We start from the raw sequence: 12,500 nt of genomic DNA, 5'->3' as shown, positions 1-12,500 counted from the left end.
GAAGGCGGCGGCGGAGCAGGGATGGCTGACCGTATTGGGAAAAAAAAAGAAAGGAAAAGACTTCCCCCATGTGAAGCACCAGAAAATTTCATCATGTACCTTACGTACTGGTGTGGGGGATGCTGGTGGCTTCCACGTACCGGTGAAGTGAGAGGGGCCTTTTACAAATTTTCAATGGGTTTATGAGGTTGTATTTCCCCCCTAGAAAATGTGTGGGGGCCGTCCCTCTCATTTACGAAGGGTATCCAATCCTTTGTGGACATGTGTGGCTGTTTCTGGTGCTCCTCCGAACCTAAATGGGTGCTGTGTGATCCCACATATCCCTGAGCAGAGATTATAAGCGCTGTAACATCATTAGACAATCCTGGAAATTCTTTAATGTGGAAATTATAGATTCGGTGAAGTTGCTGAAGAACTGAGGGGTGGCTATCAAAAGCGTCCGTCTGTTTAAGGATAATACTGCAGCTCCGATACCTTGGCTACGTTTACAGACATATAAAGTAAATGATCAGAAACGCTGTTAAGAAGTAAAAGGTAAAAGGCCATTTTCAAAATTTAGAATACGCGATGAGATGTTAACACTTGCTATTGTAACACCGACATTTTCAAAAAAGTGGGTAAGTCACCAGCCGGAAATGATCGTCCTATTAGCTTAACGTGGAAGGGGACCAATGGTCTGTGGCTGATTTGAGTTCTGTCGTATTCCCTCGTATGTAGAAACCTTTGAAAAGACGGGCCTTCCGTCGCCTTGTATGTAAATATTGAAGATCTACTGTCCCTCAGCTTACACGATTCTTATGTACAAATTGACTATATACACATCAACGGATGGGAATGATGCAGTTCACATTGGCCCAAACAGCTCTCGACTCTTCTCAAAAGGGGGGAAGGAGAAAAAATATATATATACTTCCCCATCTGTGAACAGGGTCTCATAACATGGCTCTCTCCCCCACTGTAGTTGAGATCGATGCTTAATGTCAGTTAGTGACAAGAAATCAGAGAAGTCAGGTACGAAGAGGAAAGAAGAGATGGGGAGAAGTTAGGAAGAAGGAAAGTGACAAGGTATCAGTGAAGTTGGGAAGGAGGTGGAAAGTGACAAAGAGTTCAGAGAAGTTAGGAACGAAGAGGAAAGAAGAGACGAGGAGAAGTCAGTGACGAAAAAAGAAAAAAAAAAAAAGAAGAAAAGAAAGGTCTGGTACATGGTTAAAAATGAACGGGAGAGATGATTTCCTCTGATGTACTCAAATGAAATGTGACGTAAATATGACAGGAGGTAGCGGGTGGCGGTCCAGGACTAGATCGATTATACGGAGAGAGAGAGAGAGAGAGAGAGAGAGAGAGAGAGAGAGAGAGAGAGAGAGAGAGAGAGAGAGAGAGAGAGAGAAGAGAAGAGAAGAGAAGAGAAGAGAAGAGAAGAGAAGAGAAGAGAGAGAGAGAGAGAGAGAGAGAGAGAGAGAGAGAGAGAGAGAGAGAGAGAGAGAGAGAGAGAGAGAGAGAGAGAGAGAGTATTACCCCAGCAGGGGGAAGGGACACCTTAGACTTAGTGCATCTCTCCATGAGGCCGGATCTCTACAGTTTTCCGCAAACTGCCAAGATTTTCTCTCTGCCGGGGCTTGCCGTCTCCTGGAGACGCCTGGGTTTGTGCTAACTTCAAGCACAGCACGCACTTGACCAGCTTGCTTGAGACTACTGCCCGGGCTTGCCAGGCATCCGTGCCGATGACGAATACTTAAAAAAGAGACACACTGGCCCAAATGCACTTGGTAAATAACAGAATCTCTTGCCTCAGAGGGCCATGCCATCCTTTGCCAAACCGCCGCATCCACACTGTTCGGACGCTTCTCCACAGATCTTCCGGTATTCTCCTGACCTCATCTCTTTTTCCCCTCTCGACCCCTCATTACTTCCAGCCACTCACGGGTGCCCCTCACCAAACACGGAGGTTCAGGCTCCTCCTCATCCAGCCTCCACCGTTCCTCCTGGGCCAGAAAAGCCCCGGGGAGGCACTGTGGGTACCGCTGATCACCCGGGCTCTCATGGTAGGTGTTCTTCCTCCTCCTCTTCTGCCGTCCGGGTGATGGTCCTCCACGCCACTTCCTCCTCCTACTTCTGCGGCCTCGTGTACAATTCTTTCCACGGTCGTTCATCTCTCATCTTAACTCCTCTAAGGGGCGGATATGGCCACTGGAGGACGTGACGACAAAGGACTAATTCGTTTTCACTTCTATTGTCGTTCTCTGTGACCCCCCTCCCAAGTTCTCATCGCTTTCCAATGGCCTCTGCTTAGCCCTCCGCCGCGTCCGACCTCCTCCTCCTCCTCCTCCATCCCTCACCTCTGACACTTGATCAGTCACTGAACGCCCAATAATTCTCGCCACCTGTCCAGTCTAATGATTACGTCCAACTCCCGCTGACCTCCCTTTTCTTTCTCTTCGACTCTTTTTTTATTTTTTCTCTCGCTTTTTTTTTCCTTCGATTCTTTCTTTTTTCTTCTTCTTCTTCTTCTTCTTCTTCTTCTTCTTCTTCTTTACCTCAAACGCTCCCTTTTACATGGCTTCTTCTTAAGTCTTCCTCTGTCTGTCCCGCGCTTCTCACCCGTCGGTCGCTGAATCATTCGTAGTGGTGCTGCCTCAGCGCGCGTCGTGTGAGTGGTTCCGAGCCACTCAGCCTTCATTCATTTCGTACGACTTCGAGTGTCCTCACACGGATCTAGCACCAGAATTCTCAGCCTCTTATGTCTTCTACTCCCGATGTTCTCTCGTTCCACTGTTCATTTTGTCTTCTATTTTCTTTCTATTGGCTTCCTTACTTTCGTGGTCTGTTGCTCCTCCCTCCGTCATAGCTGTGTATCTTCTCTCTCTTGTTTCCCCTTCGTTTACTGTCTTGCCAATCCTTCCCTATCGCTCCTTCTTCAACGCTTTCCTCCTTTCCCGCATTTCTCGTCCATTTCTCTCTCTGCACCCTCTCTCTCTCTCTCTCTCTCTCTCTCTCTCTCTCTCTCTCTCTCTCTCTCTCTCTCTTCTTCTTCTTTTTCTTCTTCTTCTTCTTCGTGTCCTTCCCTCCTCCTCCTCCTCCTCCTTCCACAGCCACTGGCTGCTGCAGATAACCTGCGGGTGCGACAGGCGCGGTTCTCTGTGCTCACGGCTCGTGCCGGGGTCGGTCATGTCGTGTGCAGTGCTGGTAGACTCCGTCCCGAGGTAGTAGTACGCTGCCTAGTAGTTCTCAAGATGATCCCTTAGAAGCAACAACAGATCTGGCTCGTTCTTTTATATTTCTTTTTTCCTGATAATAATTCTAACATTATTATTATTCTTATCATCATTATTATAATTATCATCATTAATATCATTATTATTATTATTACTATTATTATTTTATCCCTGGGGATAGGGGATTAAGAATACTTCCCACGTTTTCCCTGCGTGTCGTAGAAGGCGACTAAAAGGGGAGGGAGCGGGGGGCTGGAAATCCTCCCCTCTCTTTTTTTTTAAATTTTCCAAAAGAAGGAACAGAGGGGGCCAGATGAGGATATTCCAAAAAAGGCCCAGTCCTCTGTTCCTAACGCTACCTCGCTAACGCGGGAAATGGCGAATAGTTTAAAAAAAAAAAACTATTATTATTATTATTATCATTATTATTATTATTATTATTATTATTATCATTATTATCATTATTATTATTATTATCATTATTATTATCATTATCATTATTCCCGTTTCTGTTGCATGGATCTGCGTTCCTGGTGTCGAGCGCGAGAGAAAGGAAGGGAATAACGTTGGAAATGATAGGAGGAAAATGGCGTTTGATTGAGGTCAATGGACTGGTTAGGTTCACAAATCCGCGAGAGAGTGAAAGGCTTCCTTCACGATTCTTACAGGAGTGTGTGATGTCCTTCCTTCACAATGTGCACTTAAGTGAGTGATGTCCTTCCTTCACAATGTGCACTTAAGTGAGTGATGTCCTTCCTTCACAATGTGCACTTAAGTGAGTGATGTCCTTCCTTCACAATGTGCACTTAAGTGAATGACATCCTTCTCAAATTTAGTGGTATCCTTCCTTCACAATGTGCACTTAAGTGAGTGATGTCCTTCCTTCACAATGTGCACTTAAGTGAATGACATCCTTCTCAAATTTAGTGGTATCCTTCCTTCACAATGTGCACTTAAGTGAGTGATGTCCTTCCTTCACAATGTGCACTTAAGTGAATGACATCCTTCTCAAATTTAGTGGTATCCTTCCTTCACAATGTGCACTTAAGTGAGTGATGTCCTTCCTTCACAATGTGCACTTAAGTGAATGACATCCTTCTCAAATTTAGTGGTATCCTTCCTTCACAATGTGCACTTAAGTGAGTGATGTCCTTCCTTCACAATGTGCACTTAAGTGAATGACATCCTTCTCAAATTTAGTGGTATTCTTCCTTCACAATGTGCACTTAAGTGAGTGATGTCCTTCCTTCACAATGTGCACTTAAGTGAGTGATATCCTCAAACTGAGTGGTATACTTCCTTCACTGTGTGCACTTAAGCGAGTGATATCCTTCCTTCAGAATGTGCACTTAAGTGAGTGATATCCTTCTCAAATTTAGTGGTATCCTTCCTTCACAATGCGCGCCAGAGTGACTCACAACCCTCCTTTGCCTTGACACAAACATACATACGCCAACTGGTCCCTGATGTCAACCTGGGTGTGGACAGATGACGCCCACGTCCCTGAATAAAACAACTGCATCTCCTCGTATCTCGTTCTCGCTGACAAGCCTGTCACACTGCGCCTATTTCATTGACAGATGTGAGCATAAAATGTGGAGCGTGTATACAATAACTGCTGATAGTCGACGAGTTTCGTATTTGCGATGCTGTTTCCTGTGGGGGCGGGGTAGCGACAGGAATGGATGAAGGCAAACAAGTGTGAATATGTATATGTGTATGTCTGTGTATGTGTATGTGCGTGTATGGGCGTTTATTTATACATACGAGTATATGAGTGGATGGGATATATATATATATATATATATATATATATATATATATATATATATATATATATATATATATATATATATATATATATATATATATATATATATGCTCTGTGGAAGGTATTAAGAATATATGGTGTGGGAGGCAAGTTGTTAGAAGCAGTGAAAAGTTTTTATCGAGGATGTAAGGCATGTGTACGTGTAGGAAGAGAGGAAAGTGATTGGTTCTCAGTGAATGTAGGTTTGCGGCAGGGGTGTGTGATGTCTCCATGGTTGTTTAATTTGTTTATGGATGGGGTTGTTAGGGAGGTGAATGCAAGAGTTTTGGAAAGAGGGGCAAGTATGAAGTCTGTTGGGGATGAGAGAGCTTGGGAAGTGAGTCAGTTGTTGTTCGCTGATGATACAGCGCTGGTGGCTGATTCATGTGAGAAACTGCAGAAGCTGGTGACTGAGTTTGGTAAAGTGTGTGAAAGAAGAAAGTTAAGAGTAAATGTGAATAAGAGCAAGGTTATTAGGTACAGTAGGGTTGAGGGTCAAGTCAATTGGGAGGTGAGTTTGAATGGAGAAAAACTGGAGGAAGTGAAGTGTTTTAGATATCTGGGAGTGGATCTGGCAGCGGATGGAACCATGGAAGCGGAAGTGGATCATAGGGTGGGGGAGGGGGCGAAAATTCTGGGAGCCTTGAAGAATGTGTGGAAGTCGAGAACATTATCTCGGAAAGCAAAAATGGGTATGTTTGAAGGAATAGTGGTTCCAACAATGTTGTATGGTTGCGAGGCGTGGGCTATGGATAGAGTTGTGCGCAGGAGGATGGATGTGCTGGAAATGAGATGTTTGAGGACAATGTGTGGTGTGAGGTGGTTTGATCGAGTAAGTAACGTAAGGGTAAGATAGATGTGTGGAAATAAAAAGAGCGTGGTTGAGAGAGCAGAAGAGGGTGTTTTGAAATGGTTCGGGCACATGGAGAGAATGAGTGAGGAGAGATTGACCAAGAGAATATATGTGTCGGAGGTGGAGGGAACGAGGAGAAGAGGGAGACCAAATTGGAGGTGGAAAGATGGAGTGAAAAAGATTTTGTGTGATCGGGGCCTGAACATGCAGGAGGGTGAAAGGAGGGCAAGGAATAGAGTAAATTGGAGCGATGTGGTATACCGGGGTTGACGTGCTGTCAGTGGATTGAATCAGGGCATGTGAAGCGTCTGGGGTAAACCATGGAAAGCTGTGTAGGTATGTATATTTGCGTGTGTGGACGTATGTATATACATGTGTATGGGGGTGGGTTGGGCCATTTCTTTCGTCTGTTTCCTTGCGGTACCTCGCAAACGCGGGAGACAGCGACAAAGCAAAAAAAAAAAAAAAAAAAAAAAATATATATATATATATATATATATATATATATATATATATATATATATATATATATATATATATATATATATATATATATGAGAAAGAATACTGCCCACGTATTCCCTGCTTGTCGAAGAAGGCGACAAAGAGGGCCAGGAGATGGTGGCTGGAAATCCTCCCTTCCTACTGTATTACTTTTCGAAATCAGGAACAGAGCAAGGAGGCAAGTGAGGAATTCTCCCTCTTAAGGCTCTGTCATCATCTGTTCTTGACGCTGCCTCTCTCACGCGGGGAACGACGAGCATGTACGAAAAGAAAACGAGACTTACAAGACACAGGACGTGAGCGAGGCGGAGCTTTGGCCGAACCTAACCAAGACCCATCCAGACTGGACCCCCAAGTGAAAGAGTTCCCTGGGTAACACTACCACCCACTCCCGCCCGCCTCCTCCGCCTCACAGCCATGACCGTCTTCTACCAACGCCCCAGACCAAGTGTTCTCCAATGGCCACCGCGCTCGCTCGCTGACCGGGAGGAGAATTCTGAGTGATGATCTTCTTTAGCTCTCTCTCTCTCTCTCTCTCTCTCTCTCTCTCTCTCTCTCTCTCTCTCTCTCTCTCTCTCTCTCTCCTCCCTACGTTTTCCCAAGTCGGCTCTCGTCGTCATCATCGCCAACATCCCTCACTCCTCTCCTCTCCCTCTCACTTTTCTCTCCCAGGATATTCTATTCAGAAGAAGGAGGGGAGGGAGGAGGAGGGGTGACAACGGGATGCCATAAATCTATGTGCGCCCGGCTGTGAAATAGCGCTTTCCGCCGGTTCCACACGACCTCTCATGCTAATTGGGCGGGAGAAGTCGGGCAAAACATCCCACAGTCTGGGATGATGATGAGGGCCGTCAGTCCCGAGGGGAAGGGGGTTTATTGGAGGGGCGGAGAGGGTTGGGGCGGGGCTGGGCGGGGCGCATCCCTACCTTCAAGCCCCGACCCCCCCACGTCCTCCTCACGTCTGCCCAACTTCCTGCACACACACACACACACACACACACACACACACACACACACACACACACACACGTGTGCCGAGACCCCGCGCGCACACACGGTGAGGGAGTCTCGCGTCGCGTCTGTCTGATCAGTGGGAGATGTCTCTCACCACACACACACACAACACACACATACACACACACACACACACACACACACTTTCTACATTCTACCATTTTCCCACGTGAACAAGGTAGCGTCAAGAACATGTGACAGAGCCTTAAGGAGGAATATTCCTCACTTGGCTCCTTGCTCTGTTCGTTCCTTTGGTAAGTGATCCAATAGGGAAGCGTGTCCAGCCACCCGCTCCCGCCCCTCTTAGCCCGCCTTCATAGCAAGCAGAGGATACGTGGTCAGTATATTTTCTCCCCTATCCCCACGATATGTCTACATTATCATTTTTTGATTATCATACTTAGTCGCTGTCTCCCGCGTTAGCGAGGTAGCGCAAGGAAACAGACGAAAGAATGGCCCAACCCACCCACATACCCATGTATACGCATAACGCCCATATTCATCCATATACATTTCAACGTATACATACTTATACAGACACAGACATATACGTATATACACAGGTACACATCCATACGTGCTGCCTTCATCCATATATATATATATATATATATATATATATATATATATATATATATATATATATATATATATATATATATATATATATATATATATATATATATATATATATATATATATATATATATATCTTTTCTTTTCTTTTCTTTCATACTATTCGCCATTTCCCGCATTAGCGAGGTAGCGTTGAGAACAGAGGACTGGGCCTTTGAGGGAATATCCTCACCTGACCCTCTTCTTCATTCCCTCTTTTGGAGAAAAAAAAAAAATATATATATATATATATATATATATATATATATATATATATATATATATATATATATATATATATATATTTTTTTTTTTTTTTTTTTTTTTTTTTTTTTTTTTTCCAAAAGAAGGAACAGAGAAGAGGGCCAGGTGAGGATATTCCCTCAAAGGCCCAGTCCTCTGTTCTTAACGCTACCTTGCTATCGCGGGAAATGGCGAATAGTATGAAAAAAAAAAAAAAAAAAAAAAAAAATATATATATATATATATATATATATATATATATATATATATATCCATATATATATATAAACTGACTTGTTCCTTTCAGCCAGTCTTTTCCATGACGTGTATTTCCAGCTGTGGTATTTCGTGCCTCGTCCCACACCTCACTTGATCAACCACAATCGCCCCATCTCGTCATTTCCTCGCCAGGTGACTTCAGAGGAACTGTGTCATCTTTCGCCCAGGAAGGTTTGGGGTTTATCTAGTAAGTCTGTTGCCATTTCTCATCACACAGGACAAATAACACGAGGCAAATATTCGTATATAACTGGATTCTAGGAAATGGGGCAATACCCAGTACTGCGTGCCGATACCGATTACTGCGTGCCGATACCGATTACTGCGTGCCGATAACGATATGAGCCAGTGATAGAATAATGATCCGATGACAATACGTGAGGGGTAATTGCCAGGGAACGCCAAATGACAGGGGATGGTACAGTTGTACCAAGATGGAGTTTTATGGGGGGATATGATATGATGATGATAACAGGAGGATATCACATATGGAATGCGATATCTTACGATAACGGATCAGTGGCTATATTTTGGTTGGTGACCGTGACGCTTCACGGGCCATCCGTGGCCGAGCGCTTGAGTTCGAATCCAGGGAAAGGGAGCTGATTGAGCTTTAATAAGAGAATCAGTAAAGACCAATTCTCTTGACGACAGTGGGCGAGGTGTACAGTGAGACAGTGAATGATGGAATGAAAAGGATTAATGAACTTATTCTTGTCTGTAAAACTGTGTCTCAATAAACAGTGTGAAACTGAATGTGAGCAAATGCAAAAAAAAAAAAAAGATGGCAGATATTACGGGCAATTATCTTTCCCTATTTATCTATCTATCTATCTATCTATCTATCTATATATCTATCTATCTATCATAAACTTGTTGCCCTTCCTGTTCACATGGTTTAGGTTAAAGAAAATATATAGAACAACGTGAAGTGTTGTCTTGTGGTTAACTGGGATGGAATGATTACTGAGAGAGAGAGAGAGAGAGAGAGAGAGAGAGAGAGAGAGAGAGAGAGAGAGAGAGAGAGAGAGAGAGAGAGAGAGCACCTACCTGCCTGTCAGTGCCTACGACGTGATGCTGCCAAAAGGCAAGGAAAGCGCGTAGCGCTCACCACAGGAAAAGGCAAGGCAACAGAATAACAATCCGCGGCGTGCATTACGATGTCTCGTCAAGTGTGAGACGGAGGGAGCGTGAAATTGCGGACTGAATGCCTTAACCGCACGTGTGGGCGAGGCAGAGAGAAAAGACAGCAACCTGGGCCAAGAGGGGGAACTTGACAGCCACTGGGGCGCAGGCTCACTACGTAACCATCACTGAGAGAGAGACTCAAAAATCTCTTAACTCAGCTCCTTCCTAAATCTCCCGACGAAAAAAAAAAAAATCCCTCACTCTTCATTATGAATATAAAGTGAGAGATGAAGGTGGACCTTCACACGATGCCTGCCTTATGGTGGAAAAGGGGGAAAAGGAGAGCGGGCATGGAAAGGGGAAAGGGGGACTTTACCACATCCATTCCATCCACATACATAAGGAGAGCGGGCATGGAAAGGGGAAGGGGGGACTTTACCACATCCATTCCATCTACATATATAAGGAGAGTGGGCATGGAAAGGGGAAGGGGGGACTTTACCACATCCATTCCATCCACATATATAAGGACAGCGGGCATGGAAAGGGGATGGGGGGACTTTACCACATCCATTCCATCTACATACATACCTATTCAGCTCCTTATCTCAAACGTCACACACAGACATATAGGGTTACTCAACCCTCCCCACATATGGTTCCCCTTCTGTCCTTGACAAAGCAGATAATGGGGTACAATTAAGGAAAACTGCTGAGACAGAATATCAAAGGAACACTAGACATGTGAATTAGAAAAGAAAAAAAGTGTTTTAACCCACTGAAAATTCACGGTGTAGCTGCGGCCAACAGAAACATGGCTGGTGCAGGAGATGATCAACGGAGGCACCACGGAAAGAGCAAAGCACCAGCAGGCAATACCATTTGTGATGAGGGCATCAGACGTAGGCAAGGACGTGAGGGATCGTGGCATCACATCACCTGGCAGTGTTTCTGCAGACGGCGCAAGCGAGCAAGGCGAACTGCGCGGGCGAGGAGGAGGAGGAGGCATGATAGATAGAGACAGGGGTGTGAGGGACCACGTCGCCATCAACACCATCATCTAGTTGTTCTGCAGACCACAGGGGGAGAAGAGGAAGAACTGCGGGTGATGAGGAAGAGGAGGAGGAGGAGGAGGAGGAGGAGGAGGAGGAGGAGGAGGAGGAAAAGAAACCCCGCCAAGTTACTGTGGATACTATTTACAAGGGGACGGAGGAGGACCTGGGGGACATGCAGTGAGGGGGGAGAGACTTGAACAAGCAAGCGATGGAGCGATCAGACGCATCCGCGCCCTGCTATAAAGACCCGGCGGGGAGAGGGAGAGAGAGAGAGAGAGAGAGAGAGAGAGAGAGAGAGAGAGAGAGAGAGAGAGAGAGAGAGAGAGAGAGAGAGAGAGAGAGAGAGAGAGAGAGATGCATGGGAAGAAGTAGATAAGGAAGAAGAAGAAGAAGAAGAAGAAGAAGAGAAGAAGAAGAAGAAGAAAAAGATGATGATGAGGAGGAGGAGGAGGAGGAAGAAAAAACAGAAAAAAAAGAAAAAATGAAGAAGAAAGAAAGAAAGAAAGAAAGAAGAATAGGAAGAAGAGGAGGAAGGTGAAAAGAATGATGATATGGTTGGAGGAAGAGGATGTTGGGTATGAGGGAGGACGGAGAGGCAGCGGCTTCACGGGAGGCGGCGTGAATACGTCAGCCAGCCAGGTTCCCTGATGTAAGCAAATGATGAGGGACGTCCACCACCACCACGACACAGCCGGGCAGGGCGGCCCTACGACCAACATCGATCCCTCAGAGAGAGAGAGAGAGAGAGAGAGAGAGAGAGAGAGAGAGAGAGAGAGAGAGAGAGAGAGAGAGAGAGGGGAGAGGGGGGAGGGGGAAAGGGTTGAATGTATATAGATAATGAATACCACATCGTAGTTCACTTCAAGTCTCTGAATTTAAGTTGGTCTTTTATTTTCCTCCGACACTTTATATATACGTATATATATATATATATATATATATATATATATATATATATATATATATATATATATATATGCGTGTGTGTGTGTGTGTGCACCAACCATCTGTCTGTTAGCCAGTCACTTTCTTCCCTCCTTCCTTTTCCTTTGTATCTATGTTTATCATCTCTCTCTCTCTCTCTCTCTCTCTCTCTCTCTCTCTCTCTCTCTCTCTCTCTCTCTCTCTCTCTCTCTCTCTCTCTCCTCTTAAGAGCCTGCCCATCTCGTATAACCAGAGCGTCGGCAATTAAGCTTAATGAACCTGACACCCAACCTATAACATAACATTAAGGAGAAAAAAATACACGTGACCTTTTTTTTCTCTAAGAGAGAGAGAGAGAAAGAGAGAGGGAAAAAATATACAGAGAAAGAGAGATCACTTAATCCCTGAACTCACACGGACACACACACACACGGGCTGGGTCAAAACACCATCTGACACAAGATTCAGTAATGAATCCCACTGTGGATGTAGCTCAGTGCCACTAGAAAAAAAAAATATATCCAGTGAGTAAAATTCTCTTGTCAATATCACGAGCGAGGCGTCGGATCTGTGTGTGTGTGTGTGTGTGTGTGTGTGTTGGGGGGGGGGGGGGTTTAATGTATACAAGGAGGAAGGGAGGGAGGAAGGGGCTCAGGGTCGTGGAGGATATTGGTGCGGCACACTGAGTTGTAGATAAATGAATGAATGAATGAATGAATGGATAAATAAGGGACGGTTTACTGAATTCAGATGGCCGTTCGACTGAAAATACACACTTGAGGAATTACATAATTGAGAGCGGGGGGGGGGGGGATGAGGGGCGTAGGGCGTTACATAATTGATGGGGTTATAATTGTCGATTA

This window comes from Panulirus ornatus, chromosome 8 (genome assembly GCF_036320965.1).
Source record: "Panulirus ornatus isolate Po-2019 chromosome 8, ASM3632096v1, whole genome shotgun sequence".
In the NCBI taxonomy this organism is placed as follows: Eukaryota; Metazoa; Arthropoda; class Malacostraca; order Decapoda; family Palinuridae; genus Panulirus; species Panulirus ornatus.
This window is presented reverse-complemented; position numbering follows the sequence as displayed.